The sequence below is a fragment of the Chrysemys picta genome, chromosome 5 (assembly GCF_011386835.1).
Source record: "Chrysemys picta bellii isolate R12L10 chromosome 5, ASM1138683v2, whole genome shotgun sequence".
NCBI lineage: Eukaryota > Metazoa > Chordata > Testudines > Emydidae > Chrysemys > Chrysemys picta.
Window position 1 is genome coordinate 127,363,615 of NC_088795.1, and position 14,990 is coordinate 127,378,604.

Here is a 14,990-nt window from a genome sequence, read left to right on the forward strand (position 1 = left end):
AACTACCTTCTCTTATACTACAGGATAGTCCCTCAAACATAGAGTTAACTGTCACTGCTCATGATATACATATTCTGTGGATAAATGAATTATTTCAAATGAATATTGTCAATCCATCTTTTGTAAGCACTAAATTAATTTAAATTTAAAATAAAAGATATCCACCCAATTGATAAAGTAGCATTTTTCTAAAATGACAGAATTCCTGAATAGACCCTCCCTTCCAGAATAGTGTTGATTTTAGTGAAGCCAACTTCAAAATTCATAGGCCACAGTGAAACATTTCCTACTATATCTGTTCAGAATGTTAGGAATGGGATAGAAAAATGGATGTCTTATAATTCTACTGCATGTTCAATGGCAGTAGGTTAAAGCAGTGCTGACTTCTGTAGTTAGTCAGTTAAGTGTACTTAGTCCTTCTCTAGCAGGGGAAAAAAATAATCAGATGCTTCCTTCCTGAGGCCTCTCTTAAAAAATAAGAGCCCAAAACAAGATATAGTGTGCTGGCAGAAATCTCATCACGACTCCTCTCTACTTTTGAGCCTATGCCCTACCGTATATCCAATGAGTTAATGTATCTTATTATAATCACCCATCCAGTTACATGCATTGCTCATTTATCCTAAATGCTAGCAAACCACACAAATACAAAAAACCTGCAACAAAATACTTTGCAAGATATGAAGCCTTTGGTCCTTTTCTCAGTTTTATATTGATTACTACATTAAGAGGATTTAGAAAACGGAGTCTCCACATTCATAGTTAAACAAGCAATACAATATCTAAAATATATAATGCAATCAGTTTATAAAACTAAATGTACAGGAGTTACTAATTATTTTAGAAAGGAAAGAGAAAAAGACATAACACGTAAAGAAGCTGTATCTACTTACTCACTAAAACACTGCTTGCAAACTACAGCTGGGACCATTAAATAAATTTTGTATGGTCTAATTAACTTGGTTTGCAATCTCAATTACTTCTCATCCTAGAAATCACTTGTGCTCTGTTTTATGTGTCTCTGTTTCCCTTTTTAAAAAAAAATGATGTAAGGCATCCTCAGACAAGTGAACTCTAAACTTCATTTGTCTTTCAGCAGGCTTGATGGCTATGCATTTAAAAACCCATTCTATCTTATAAACTAAAAATTAAATGTACTCAGCTGTGATGGTCGTCATTGCATCTGCTATTTATATGCTAATACTCTCACTGGAAGATCTTGCAAATTATTCCACCATGCCAATATCTCATGTGCATCTACTCACAGCCAACTACACATTTTTTCTAGAGGTCAGAAGATTTTGGCCAAGGAACTATAATACTTATCACAGTGGAACACGTTTGAAGGTGCAACTTAAAGGAACACATTTTGTATACAGCCACAAGAACACCATAAAATATAATTAAGTAATCGTAAATGAGGGACAGGGATGTTTTGTGTCACAAATAGGCAATCATTGGTAAAGTAAAAAAAGCTTTTTTAAATAACTGACAATGAAACATATTTTATTGGGAAAGTCTTTTTTAACTTCATTTCTATCCCCATCCTTTTGTATCCTCTAAAACACGTCGAAACAGAAATATCAATGCTGAAATTTTGTCATATTTCAAAATCATGTTTGATTTTTCTCTGTAGTACTAGATAAATATAGGCTGTTAGAAAAGCTACATTTCTGAGGGGGGAAAAACACACTAAGGTTTGAATACAAATTCAAATGCCTGCAAATTATATCTGAAGCCTAGCCAAACACTGCATTTTGTGCTCATCAGCAAAAGCATCCCTTCTCATTCCTTTTCCATTTGTATTTGCTCAATAGTAAGTAGGCAAATCTGGGCAACTTGATACAAGATTGTTTGGGAATGCCCTTTTCATACTTTTTCGAATTGCTCAAGAGTTGGAAATGGATGTTTAAGGGGATACACTTCAGACCCAGCCGTAAAGCAAAAGGAACAGTGTTGGTGAGTCTTCACATTAAATTGTTAATGTACACCGCAACACAAGTGACTCCATTACAGTGTGGTTTTTCTTTTTCTCTCTCTCTCTCTCTGACGAAGTACAGTAGTCTAAGTGTTTTTCTATCTTATATCCTAGTGATGCATGATTCAGATTAATTAAGCATACATCGTTTTCAGATTATTCATTTACTGTGCAATGTAGGTCAGCAAATGCAGGCGATCAGGAATGTTGGTGGGTGTAACAAAATAGTTATTTTAGGAAAATGCTGTACACGGACAGAGTTCAGTATGTCTTGGGCAGGAGTCATGGAAGTAGTCACTTTTTGAACACTTAATGCTTTAAATGTTGTACATTAGAAAAAAATGGCCAAATTATCACTTGTGTAATCTGAATTTTTCATAAAACTCACATTCAATGGAGTGTGTAATAGTTTCTTACTTAGAGCAACCTAACATCTCAGAATCTAATTAAAAACAGTTACTAATCTTTCAGTAACTGTTGTTCTTCGAGATGTGTTCCACACACCCATTCCAATGTAGGTGTGTGCATGCCCCCAGCACAGTGGCTGGAAATGTTTCCCTCAATGGTATCCATCAGGTCAGCTCTAGTGCAGGGCGTCCATAGTGCCTGTATAAAGGGCCTCGCCAACTCTGCGCCCCCTCAGTTCCTTCTTTCCAGCCAACTACCATAAGAGGGGTAGGAGGGCAGATTTTGGAATGGACACATGCAACACATCTGTAATAAATGAAGGGAGTGGGGGTGGCTCCCTTTTATGGACACCCAGCCAGCCAGTACCTATAAAATACCTCTTACTAGCTGTTCTCTAATTGCTCTACCTGTAAAGGGTTAAAAAGTCTCATTGCTATGCATAGGTAAAAAGAAGCGAGTGGGCACCTCGCCAAAAGAGCCAATGGGAAGGCTAGAACTTTTTTAAAATTGAAACAAAACTCCCCTTTTGTCTCTCTGTTCTCCTGGGGGAGAGGCGGAGAGAGCAGTTATGCTGTGAGAAGCTTGGGCAAGGTATGAAAAAACCATCAGTATCATACCTAGAAACTACTCATTTAAAACCCTAGATATGTAAGTAGATCAGGAAATGTCTAGGAAGACACAATTAGGTTTACTCCTTTTATTTCTTTATGGCTTATGGATTCCTCTGTGCTAACCCCAGGTGTTTTTGTTTTGCTTGTAACCTTTAAAATGGACCTCAAAAAAGTTATTCTTGGTGCTTAATCCTTGTAGTTGCTTTTTTTTAAAAATCTAGCAATAGCTTAAGTTCGCAGATATATTTTCTTCTTTTTATTTATTAATTAAATTTACCTTTTTTAAGAACAGAATTGGATTTGTGTGTCTTAAGAGGTTTGTGCACATGTTTTTTAATTAGCTGGTGGCAAAAGCTGATTTCCTTTTTCTTTCTCAGCTCTTCTGGGGGACGGGGGACGGGGGGGGGGGGAGGGTGAAAGGACTTGAGGGTACCCCACAGGAAGGTATTCCCAAGTGCGCTTTCCTGGGCTCTCAAAGAGGTTCTGCACTTGGGTGGTGGCAGCATCTACCAATCCAAGGTCAGCGAAAAGCTGTAACCTTGCGAGTTTAATACAAGCCTGGAGTGGCCGGTGTTAATTTTTAGTATTCTTGCGGGGCCCCACCTTCTGCACTTGAAGTGTCAGAGTGGGGAATTAGCCGTGACAACATCTCATGGAACAACCATTACGGAAAGGTTACTAACCATTTTTTCTTCGTCGAGTACTTGCACATGTCCATTCCAATGTAGGTGACTCCCAAGCAGTTGTATAGGTGGTGGGCTCAGAATTCACTGACATGCTGACTGCAACACAGCTTGGCCAAATCCAGCATTGTCTCTGGCTGCTGAGCGATGGCATAGTGAAAAGAAAATATGTGCACCAACAACCAAGTTGCTGCTCTACAAATGTCCTGAATAGGAACCTGTGCTAGAATTATCACTGAAGAAACTTGTGCCCTTATGGAACCAACAGTTAGGATACTCCCGCCCGTTCATAACATGTGGATACATGACATGATCCACGATGAAATTCTCTGAGCCGAGATCGGGAGACCTTTCATCCTGTCTGCAACTACTATAAACAGCTGGGTGTATTTTGGTCTGGTCCTTTCTATGTAGAAAGCTAGTGCATATCTAACATTTGAGTGAAGTCTCTGCTTCTCCCTGTTTGCATGAGGCTTCACGGTAGGAAGATAGCTTAATTGATATGAAACTAGAAGACCATCTTTGGAAGGAAAGCCAGGTTAGGATGCAACTGAACCTTATCTTTAAAGAACACGGTGTCTGGTGACTCCAAAGTGAGGACACGGAGCTCCAAGACCCTTCTTGCCAAAGTAATGGCATCTAAGGTGGTCACCTTTTTAGAAGTATGGCAAAGTAAGAAGGGATAACAGGGAGCATGTTACCAGCGGCTCGAACGGGGGGGAGGGAAAGAGGACTGTAAGCCTTGATAAGACCAGGTTGAGATCCAGGGGGACAGGTTCTCGCTCCTGGGGTACAACTTCTCTAGGCCCTTAAGGAAATGGATAGATGTATCATTTGAAAAAATGGATCAGCCGTCCACCCAAGGATGAAAAGCCGAGATGGAAGCGAGGTGAACTTTAACTGATGAAACAGATAGGCCCTGCTGTTTCAAGTACAGCAAGTACTCTAGAATAAATGGCAGCGACGATCGCGTAGGCAAGACACACCGCTGGGATGACCAGATGGAGAACCGCTTCCATTTTGCAAGATATGTGGCCCTGGTGGAGGGCTTTCTTCTTCCTAACAGAATCTCACAGACCTGCTTTGAGCAGGCTAGTTCTCTGGGGTTCACCCACTGAGCTTCCAGGCACACAGGTGGAAGGAGCTGAGATTCGGGTGAGCTTCTAGGCTTTCCAGTATCATGCATCACTGGTTAAGTAGTCCTGTTTGTTTTAGCAACACTGGACCTAATTTTCAAGGCCCCAAAGTCTTTTTAAAAAGTTGATATAAGGTTTTTAATATTTATTCTCATTCCTTTGTTATTCAGAGCCAACTTAGTTCTGCAGACTGAGAAAAAGGAAAAAAAAACCTTACCGCGTTATATCCGAATTCGTGTTATATCGGGTTGAATTACATCGGGGTAGAGATGTAATAACTATTTTACTTTGTTGTTCCTATATATACACACTTATTTAAAGTATTAGTTTTTAATCATAACTTCTCTTACTGCTATTAAAAGCCTGCATAATTTTCTCTTTTTAATTTCTGTAAATATGCACGTAGCTAATTATCAATACTGATCTCTGTAAATACATTTTATGCACATTATCATCCTACCTTTCAGGGAGAACTTTATTTAAAATAACAGCAATAGCACACCAAAGAAGTGGGGAGGAAATCACATATACTACCTTTGGAGCACACTACTCAATATTAAGAAAGGAATCCAGGGAGATGACACCTTAGCCCTGGTAAACTTAAATACTTACGGGTTAACTCAGTGGCAGAGAGAACCTACTTTACTTTACACTCTATTAAAAAGATCCACCAAATCGCATTGTGTGGCTGGCTGATGAGACAGGAATCAGAGGTCACCACAGTTGCAACTTGTAAGAATTCATTACCCTGTTTCCCCGAAAATAAGACAGTGTCTTATATTAATTTTTGCTCCCAAAGATGCGCTAGGTCTTATTTTCAGGGGATGTCTTATTTTTCAGAAATGAAAAATGCCCTATTATCGGTGGATGCCTTATTATCGGGGAGGTCTTATTATCGGGGGGATGCCTTATATTACAACGAGAGGCAAAACTGTAAGTAGGCCTTATTTTCGGAGGATGTCTTATTTTCGGGGAAACAGGGTATTAGATTTGCATGACAAGATTTTTTTAAAAAATAAACTTAACAGCAGGCAGACAGAATTATATCCAATACAAGGCACAATATATACTCATAGCAATATCCAGATCTGAAAGAGAAAAATATGAAACTACCCAAATAAGACTAGAAAAGGAAGCCCTGTTTAGAGTACTACACAGTTTTACATCACTTTTATTTTTAAGTATCAGTTATGCCAAGAGAAAAATGGTCTTTTTGAAAACTGATGAAGAAAAAATATGAAGACCTTGGATATATAAATCCAAAGGTTAAAACTGAGGGGGAAAGGAATTCATGTTTTTATATAGGAACTATCTACTGTCTATTATATTTTTTTGGACAAATATATAATATAATGCATATTTTACATTATATTTATTTAATCAAAACCACACAATATGTTAATGACACAGATAACTTGTTAGAGGATGAAACATTTTATTTGTAATTCTATTTATATTGTGAGCTTATTAAATATTTCTTAATTTCCATTAAAATTTTCAAGACACATACTATCCCACAGAACACAAAAATTAAAAGCCTGCCCATCCAACCCACATCTCAGGAAAAGCCTACGTAAATATAGAGGCCTTCGGACAAACATCAGAGCTTTCTCTCTTGTGCTAAGGGGAGGGGAAGGAATCCCAAAACCTTCCAATGAAAATGTCCTGCCCAGGGATTGCATTTTGTACTACTGAATTTCATCCCATTTCTTGTACTCCAGTCTACAAGGTTATCCAGATCTTCCTGTGTAGTGTTCCAATCCTCCTCTGTATTGGTGATGCCTCCCAAGTTCGTAGAATCATCAAATTTAATCAGCACACCTCTAAAACAGGACTAGTAGAAGACAATATGTGGCTGGGAAGAATTTACTGGTGGGGATTGTTAGAGGAGCCTTGTCAAGGATACTCCAAGAGGGACCTCTTATCTGCTATTTCCTTCATTATTTGTTCCATTTGACCTTAGAATAAGTGTGTGTCTCTCTCTCCCACACACACACACACACACACACACACACACCCCTCTCTCTAAGTGGAGGGGGGAAATACAGGAATTACTGAGTGAAGTTCTATGGCTGCGTGATGCAGGATGTCAGACTAGAGTATCACACTGGTTCCTTTCAGGCATTAAAATCTACTAAACCTGTATGATTTTAGAAGAGAATTCCACTGTCTAGGGAAAGAACCACAAGGCCCTTTTGGTTACCTTATTAGAGGTCATGTTCTCAGTTGTCAGAGGAGATGCACTATTTTAAAAGGCTTTTCCCAGATGGCAAAGGGTTTAACAGTTTGATACCTTTGGAGAAATGCAGAAGTCCTGTTGTTCACTTTGCTAAAGACATTGCAGTATATAAGGAGTGGAAATGTCTATCTGACAAAGAGTTGTCAAAATTACTTTGTGTCCTCCAGAGCACCACCCCTTATCATTTTTGTCCAGGGACATCTACAAGATGCCATAAATGGGAAATACTTCACCCTGTTTATTCTTTTTCTGCATAATGCCAACAACATAAGGTGGATGCTTTGCTGGGATTAGCATAAGGCACTTAGATAAATATTCCAAATGCCTTAATTTTATTTTCCCATGGTACACAGTATGTCCCCAAAGTACTGTAGCATAGATAAGACTTTACATTGTTGTAAGGCCAAACTAGACAACATATAAAACGAAAACTGGAAGCAGCAATCAGTTTTTCCCTCAGTTATTTTTGTATCATATACTCTAATTTCTTCTACATCAGGGGAACATGTTTCCAAATGGTAGTCGCCAACACACTTGACACATGGTGTTAAGGGCAGTGAACTTGAAAAGAAAAGCAGACTTTAACAAATTGAAAGAACAGATAGGTAAGGTTCCATTGGAAGAAAACCTAAGGGGGAAAAAAAAGGAGTTCAAGAGAGCTGGCATTTCTCAAAGAGCCAATTTTGAAGGCACAACAGCAAACTATCCTGACACAGAAGAAAGACAGGAAGAATAGCGAGAGGCCAATATGGCTCCATCAGGAGTACTTTAATTATCTGAAAATCAAAAAGAGAAAAACATGTACAAACTGCTAAGGATGAGTACAAAAGAACAGAGCAAGGATACTGGGACAAAATCAGAAAGGCTAAGGCACAAAATGAGTTACATCTGGCAAGGGAAGAAAAAGCAATAAGAAGAGGTTCTATAAATACAGCAACTCCTCACTTAAAGTCGTCCCGCTTAACGTTGTTATGTTGCTGATCAGTTAGGGAACATGCTCATTTAAAGTTGTGCAATGCTCCACTCTTACGTTGTTTGGCTACCTGCTTTCGCCACAGCTGGCAGCCTCCCTACGCCCCCCCATCCCCAGTGCCTCTTGCCTGCTGGCAGACCCCACTAATCAGCGCCTTCCCCCTCCCCCTGCCTCCTGCCCGCGGCAATCACCTGGCTTGCGGTGTTTTGGAGGCAGGAGGGAGGAGCGAGAGCTCGGCGTGCCTCTCCCCTCCCTCCTGAATGCAGCAATCAGCTGCCTTGCAGCGTTTAGAAGGGAGGGGAGGGAGGGGGGAGGACGCAGCGTGCGAAGTAAAGGGGGAGGAGGTGGGGGGGGAGAAGAGGCGGGTCAATGGCGGGGGTTTGGGGGAAAGGGTGGAGTGGGAAGGCTGAGGGTTGAGCCCCCCGCCCCTGGTGCTTGCAGAGTAGGGGAAGCTGCCCTGGAACCTAACCTCCCCATTTAATTAATTCTTATGGGGAAATTGGATTCTCTTAACATCGTTTCACGTAAAGTCGCATTTTACAGGAACATAACTACAGTGTTAAGTGAGGTTCTACTGTACCTATGTTTAAAAGGGGGAACAAAGAGGACTCAGGGAATTATAGACCAATCAACCTAACTTCAATACCTGGAAAGATACTGGAACAAATTATTAAGCAATCAATCTGTAAGCACCAAGAGGACAATGAGGTTATTAAGGAATAGCTAGCATACACTTGTCAAGAACAAATCATGTCAATTCAATCTAATTTCCTTTTTTGATAGGGTTACTGGCTAACTGGCTTAGTGGCAGTAGAAGTGTTATATTTTTATTTTAGTAAGTTTCATATGACACGCAGCATACTAAGGAAATATCTTTATGAAAATATTGTAAGGTGGGTACACAACTGGTTGAAAAATCATCTTCAAAGTACTTATCAGTGATTCACTGTCTAACTGGGAGGACATAATATCTAGTGGGACCCCACAAGGGTCTGTTCTGGGTCCAGTACTATTCAGTATTTTCATTACCAATTTGGATATGGAGTGGAGAGTAGGCATATAAAATTTGTGGAGGACTCCAAGCTGGGAGGAGTTACAAGCAGTGTTCCCTCTAATTTTTCCCACGCATGTGCAGAATGAATTTTGTTATGTGCACCAATATGGAGGTGATGTGTGACACAGCACCTACATATTGGTGCACATAACAAAATTAATGTGGTGTGGGTGGGACCAAGGGGTTCGGAGTGTAGGAGGGGGCTCACAGCTGGGTGATGACTCTGGCTGGCGGTGTGGGCTCTGGAGTGGGGACAGGGATGAGGAGCTCAGGGCTGGGGCAGAGGGCTCGGGTGCAGGGCAGGTAAGGACTCTGGCTGGGGATGCAGGCTCTGGGGATGAGGGGTTTGGGGTGCAGGCTGCCCTGGGGCTACAGCGGGGAGACAGGACTCCCCCCCCCCCAGCTCTCTCCCCCCACAGCAGCACCTGGGCTGGAGGGAAGAGGCGCCTCTCCCCGCCGTGGCAGCTCCAGGGCAGGCTGGGTTGCCTCTCCCCAGGCCGTGGCAGGTCCTGGGTGGGCTGGGCAGAGTGCCTCTCCCCCGGCCGTGGCAGGTCTGTCCACAGTCCGGAACGCCAGTGATGGTCCGTGGCTTTGGGCCATTATAAACCCAGTACTGTCCGAGGTGTGTGTGTGTGTGGTCCCTCTCCCCACCGCAGCAGGTCCAGCAGCTTACAGGGAACTTAGGTTACAAGTCAGAAGTAATTTTGAGGACAGGATTAGAATTCAAAATGACCTTGTAATGTAAGAGGAAGGAAAAATTCAAATGCACAACTACAAAATAGGGATTAACTGGCTAGGCAGTAGTACTGCAGAAAAGGACGTGGGAGTTATTAGTGGATCATACATAGAATAACAGCGAACAATGTGATGCAGTTTCAAAAAAGGCTATCATTCTGAGGTGTATTAACAGGGATGATCAGGTTGCAGATTTGAAAATGTTCAATATAGGAACGTTAGACAGAAAAGCTGCAGAGGTTGCTTGGAACTTAGTTTAATGGCCCAGCACTCTATCCAGAGATTCATGTTAGCCAACTGGTAACACAGGCCAATACAGCTGGATATCCATTAACTAAATCCTTTACATGAAAGCAGGATTGCCCTTCATTCTGTCTGTAAATACAATAAACAATAGAGATGAGAACCTGAAAGTCTAGTTCATTCCAGATAAAATGCTAAAGCTCTTCTAACACCCAGAGCATGCAATCTCTCCTCCCCTTATTACCACGAGGCTTTGGGATGAAAGTTGGTAAGAAAATTGCTTTGTTAACATGAAAAGTGGAGACCCCCTTCGTACGAAAACTTGCATAAGGACGAAGGTAGACTTTGTCCACGTAGAAACCATATAAGGAGGATCTGATATGAGAGTCCTCAACTTCCCGACTTTCCTGGCTGTTGTAATGGCTACTAAAAATGCCATCTTCATTGATAGGTGCAACAGCATATTGCTAGAGGCTCAATGAGGAGGACCCATCAGCATTGTTAAGACTAGATTCAGGCTCCAGGCTGGAATAGAGTTCTGTACCTGCAGAAAAAGTTCTGTCCAAACCCTTTAAAAATCTTACAGCCATTGGGCCGGAAAAAGAACTCTAATTTCCCATCATCTAGGAGCTTGTCTTTGAACTCTGAAACTGTATCCCACAGGGTGAAATCATATGCCCCAGCAAAACTTGCTGGTTTGCAATACAAAGCTGTAACCGGCCTGTGGAACAAAGCTTCCTCCTAAATAAGTCCAGCTTCTCAATCTCTTTATTCTTTGGGGTTGATGCATGGTAACCCTCACCCCTCTCTCTGTGGCTGCTGACCCAGGGAACCCAAAGTGGGATGATTATAGTAATGCTCAAACCCCTGAGAGGGACCATAGTATCTCATCTCCACTCTTTTTGCAGTCATTGGCAAGGCAACGGGGTCTGCCAAAGAATCTTGGTAGGCTACAAAATAGCATCATTAGTAAGCAGAGGAATTCTAGCCTGGGCCATAGATGCCAAGATGACCATCAGCTTGTGGATGTCCAGGGCCATAACTTGTGATGCATCTTATTGTCAGAAAGCAGAAAATAGGTTCTGCCACAATTGTCTCATCAGAGGATGAGGAAGAGGATACCAATGGTACCACGGTCTGGCCCAGTTCCCTCTCCTCTCATAGATACTTGTGAGAGGGGTCCTGAACCTTCAGTGATGGGCTCAGTACCAATGCTAGGGTGTTTGCAGTGTCAATGCTCCTGACAACCAGTAGATTAAGCCAGTTGACGTTGATGTGGGGATGCTCTCGATTAAGAGGGGAACTCCATATGTGTCAAATGGGCCACTGGTACAGCCCTGGTCCACAATTGTGGAAGGCCTAAGAGTTCTTTCAGTAAGCCCCTTGTTGATACGGAAGCTAAAACCAGGCAGGCAGATGGTATATTCCTGGTGATCAGCTTGGCTGGGGGACACAGGATTTCACTTCAGAGTTTGATGAAGAATCCTCTTCTTGCGACCATGGTGGGGCCATACCGGTCAGTACCAGGAAGGAAACTCCAGACTCTGAAGAAAGGGGAGCCAGGGAGATCATCTGTGGCTTTGCCCTAGACGGAACCTTCTTAAATGATACCATGATAGCCCAATCAGCTGGACCTGCCTGGTGCGGAGGTGAAGCCGCTAAAGTTAATATCTTGGGCACCAGTGCCAAGCAAGACTCCTGAACTGCCAGTGATGGTGGTACCCAGAGGTTCAACACTTCTTTTCCAGCCTCGTATGTCTCAGACGTAGACAGTACCAGGAAAGCACTCTGTAGTGCCGGGATGTGAGGTGATCCCGAAGATGGTACTTCAGGAGGCCCATTGAGACTAGCTGTGGTGGGGTCTGGAGTCACTGAACTCCTCTGCTTAGAGGTGTGCTCTGAGGAGTGCCTCCTCTTTGAGCTTCCACCTGAGTCTGCTCAACCTCTTTGCTTCCGCTGATGGTCCTGGGACCGAGTCTGATTTACAGTGCCTCTTCTTTAGTACCAGTGATGCTGATCTACCTCTCAGTACTGGTAATGCTCAGTACCTGGACCAAGGTAGATGGTTCAGATGGAGGACACAGCACTGATTCCAGCAGCAGATATTTCCATCTGGCTGTCCTGGATTTTTTTTTGGAACTGGGCTTAAAGCCCTTACAAATACTACATTTAATACTCATTGAAGCATCCTCCAAGCACTTAAGGCAGCTGGGATGAGGGTCACTGTTAGGCATTGCCTTCCACAAGAGTGGAAGGGCTTGAAACCCAGAGAACATGGCATATCTCCGGTACCAGGGCCAGTACCAAGGCTGGATGCCAGATGCACACACTAGACTAACTAAATACTAAACTACACTAACTATACAGACTACAATGGGCACTATTTACACACTTGACTAAAGGTTTACGGAAGCAAGGAAAGGGAGCTCCAATAACAGTCACAGGCGATAGGAAGGAGCTGAGTACAGTTGGGGGCAACTGCACACTTTATACCTACGTGCTGTGTGTGAGGCATCAGAGGGCACTTGTCAGAGTTTGTCTCCTTAGCGGTACCATTCAGCGTGGCACAACTGTGCACTGGTACACACACATCCCAACACTGGAATGGATATGTACAATCACTCAAAGAAGAACTGGACATGAAGAAAAGAAGGCTGAGTGGGTCTTCTGTTAAGGGGGGTTACGAAAAGGACGGTGATTAGCTGTTCTACACATCCAGTGCAGGTAGGACAAGAAGTAATCAGCTCAACCTGCAGCAAGGAAGATTTAGGTTACATATTAGGAAAAATTTTCTAACTATAAGGATCGTTAAGTATTGGAATAGGTTACCAAGATTGTGGGATCCCCAATTTTGGAGGTTTTTATGAACAGGTATACTTGGTCCTTCCTCAGCATAGGAGGATGGTCTAGGTGACCTCTCAAAGCCCCAGCCAGCCCTGCATTTCTATGATTCTATCTCATCTACACTGCAATAAAGAGTTACGCTGAAATCTACAACGTAGTAATCCCCAACCCACATCCAAACAGTAGAACTTACTGAAGAGTTAGAACTTTATTCAAAAGTAAGATTATTTGAGGAACAGTGTCTTAATGAAACAATTAAAAAGCATTTAGACTGGTTAAACGTGACTGTTTAACAAGACAAAATAAAACACATGTTCTAGAATTGCTGAACACACAACCTCATGGGAGGTAAGGGTGTTCAGTCTTTAACAAGCAATTAGAAGACTTTTGGCATAACTCCACCTATCCAATTTTATTGCAGCAAACTCAAATTACCCCAAAAGCTTGCCAATTGTATGGGTTTACCAAATTCTCTGTCATTCAAATCTACATTATTCTGCTGCATTAAAACACAGCCAGTCTATTAATATTAGTGCATTCTAAATGCCTTGGTCATCTGTTGTTTTTAACTGATTTACCATCAATAGTCCCTTCTTCCCCTTTTTTGCAGGCTCCACCACAACATATTGTAAACAAACCAGATGCAGTTGTGTTCCCCCTTTCACAAATAAAATCGTAGTCCAGTCAACTATTTCAAGGTAAAAATCATAACAGCACAAACAACTGCTTAGTCCATTTTAGGAAGACATTTTAAGACAAGCCAAAACACAGTTTTAAATTAAGCTCTAAACTAAAAAAAAACACACACAAGGGGATGCAGAAGAAAACAAATGTTTTGGCCTGCACAGCATACATAATTGAGGTAGAGTACCGGCAAATTTCCTGGCTCTTGTTTCAAACACTCATTTTAGTCTCGTTTGACATATGTACATTTCTTACATTTTTAAATATAATTTATTGGTTATTATAGATACATGTGAAAAAAATTAAGACATCAACAGAACATGCTATGCTGTTCAATAGAGATGTTATTAAAATGTTAAGTATTATCATTAGTCTCTATGGAAATGCTGTAGATGTGCATCATACTTGTGCATGATTTTTAAGATGCAATATATGGATTTTTCTTTTATAACTTTTAAATATGCAAAGCAATTCTGGTATAAACATCTGCAAAATCTGGCATTTTAAGAAAAATATCTTAAAAAATCCAAACATCTGTTTTAAAATAAATAAAGGAACAAAAGCCATGCATACCAACAATATAAAAATAAAAACAAATTATTCCCTGTTTGGAAATATTTTAGCAAAGTTCCAGCCATAAGCAATTTATGCTTAAAACAGCATTAAACCTCTAAAAATAGGTGTTTCTATTATAAATACCAATCTCAGCCAATAACTAGAACTGTGACACTACAATAATTCACCTAAATAGAGCGGAGAACTAACTTATTACAGTAGATCTGACATAATACTGCTGTAATAAGTTTACATGAAAACATGTACACACTAAGACATGACCTACTCTAGATAAAGGAAGTGCAAAGGAAAATGTCCAGCATGCAGTATGCACTCCCTCTACTGGGCACTGAGATTATTCTGAAGAGTCTTAACAAAAAGAGAGAAAATAATGCAACATGTCCTGTCATGCAAGTGCTTTCCTCTTACCCCCTCTCTCATTTCAATCATAATTTAGATTCTCACACAGAGTGCTTTAAAACTCTCATATATACTTTCAAAATCTGACACTCTTAAGGGATGTAAACATCTAACTCAGTCCCAGAATAATCGCTGATTATATGAATTTAACTATGGTGTAAGCACACAAGGACTTTCACTAACAGAAGAGTACCAATGGTAATCCTTGTGTTTGGTTATCCTTGACTAATGTGGTCAGGCTGCCCCAATTTAAACAATAGAAGTTCTTACAGAATGAGAAATATGACGATGGCTATTTAACGTCTGCAAGAGGGACTTGAATCTGGACAGCCAGGATATACGGCTAATGCAATAATATTTATAAAGGCAACACCAAGGGGGGCAGACAGCTGGCTCTGGACAGTCAAAGGATACAGGCAACATTTGT

At 41.3% G+C, this 14,990-nt stretch overlaps 1 protein-coding gene across 9 annotated transcripts in view; it reads right to left on the bottom strand.

Moving 5' to 3' along the window:
- The window catches only part of UVSSA (UV stimulated scaffold protein A), a 92,296-nt gene that overhangs the window by 56,578 nt on the left and 20,728 nt on the right, over positions 1-14,990 (bottom strand). The window lies entirely within an intron of this gene.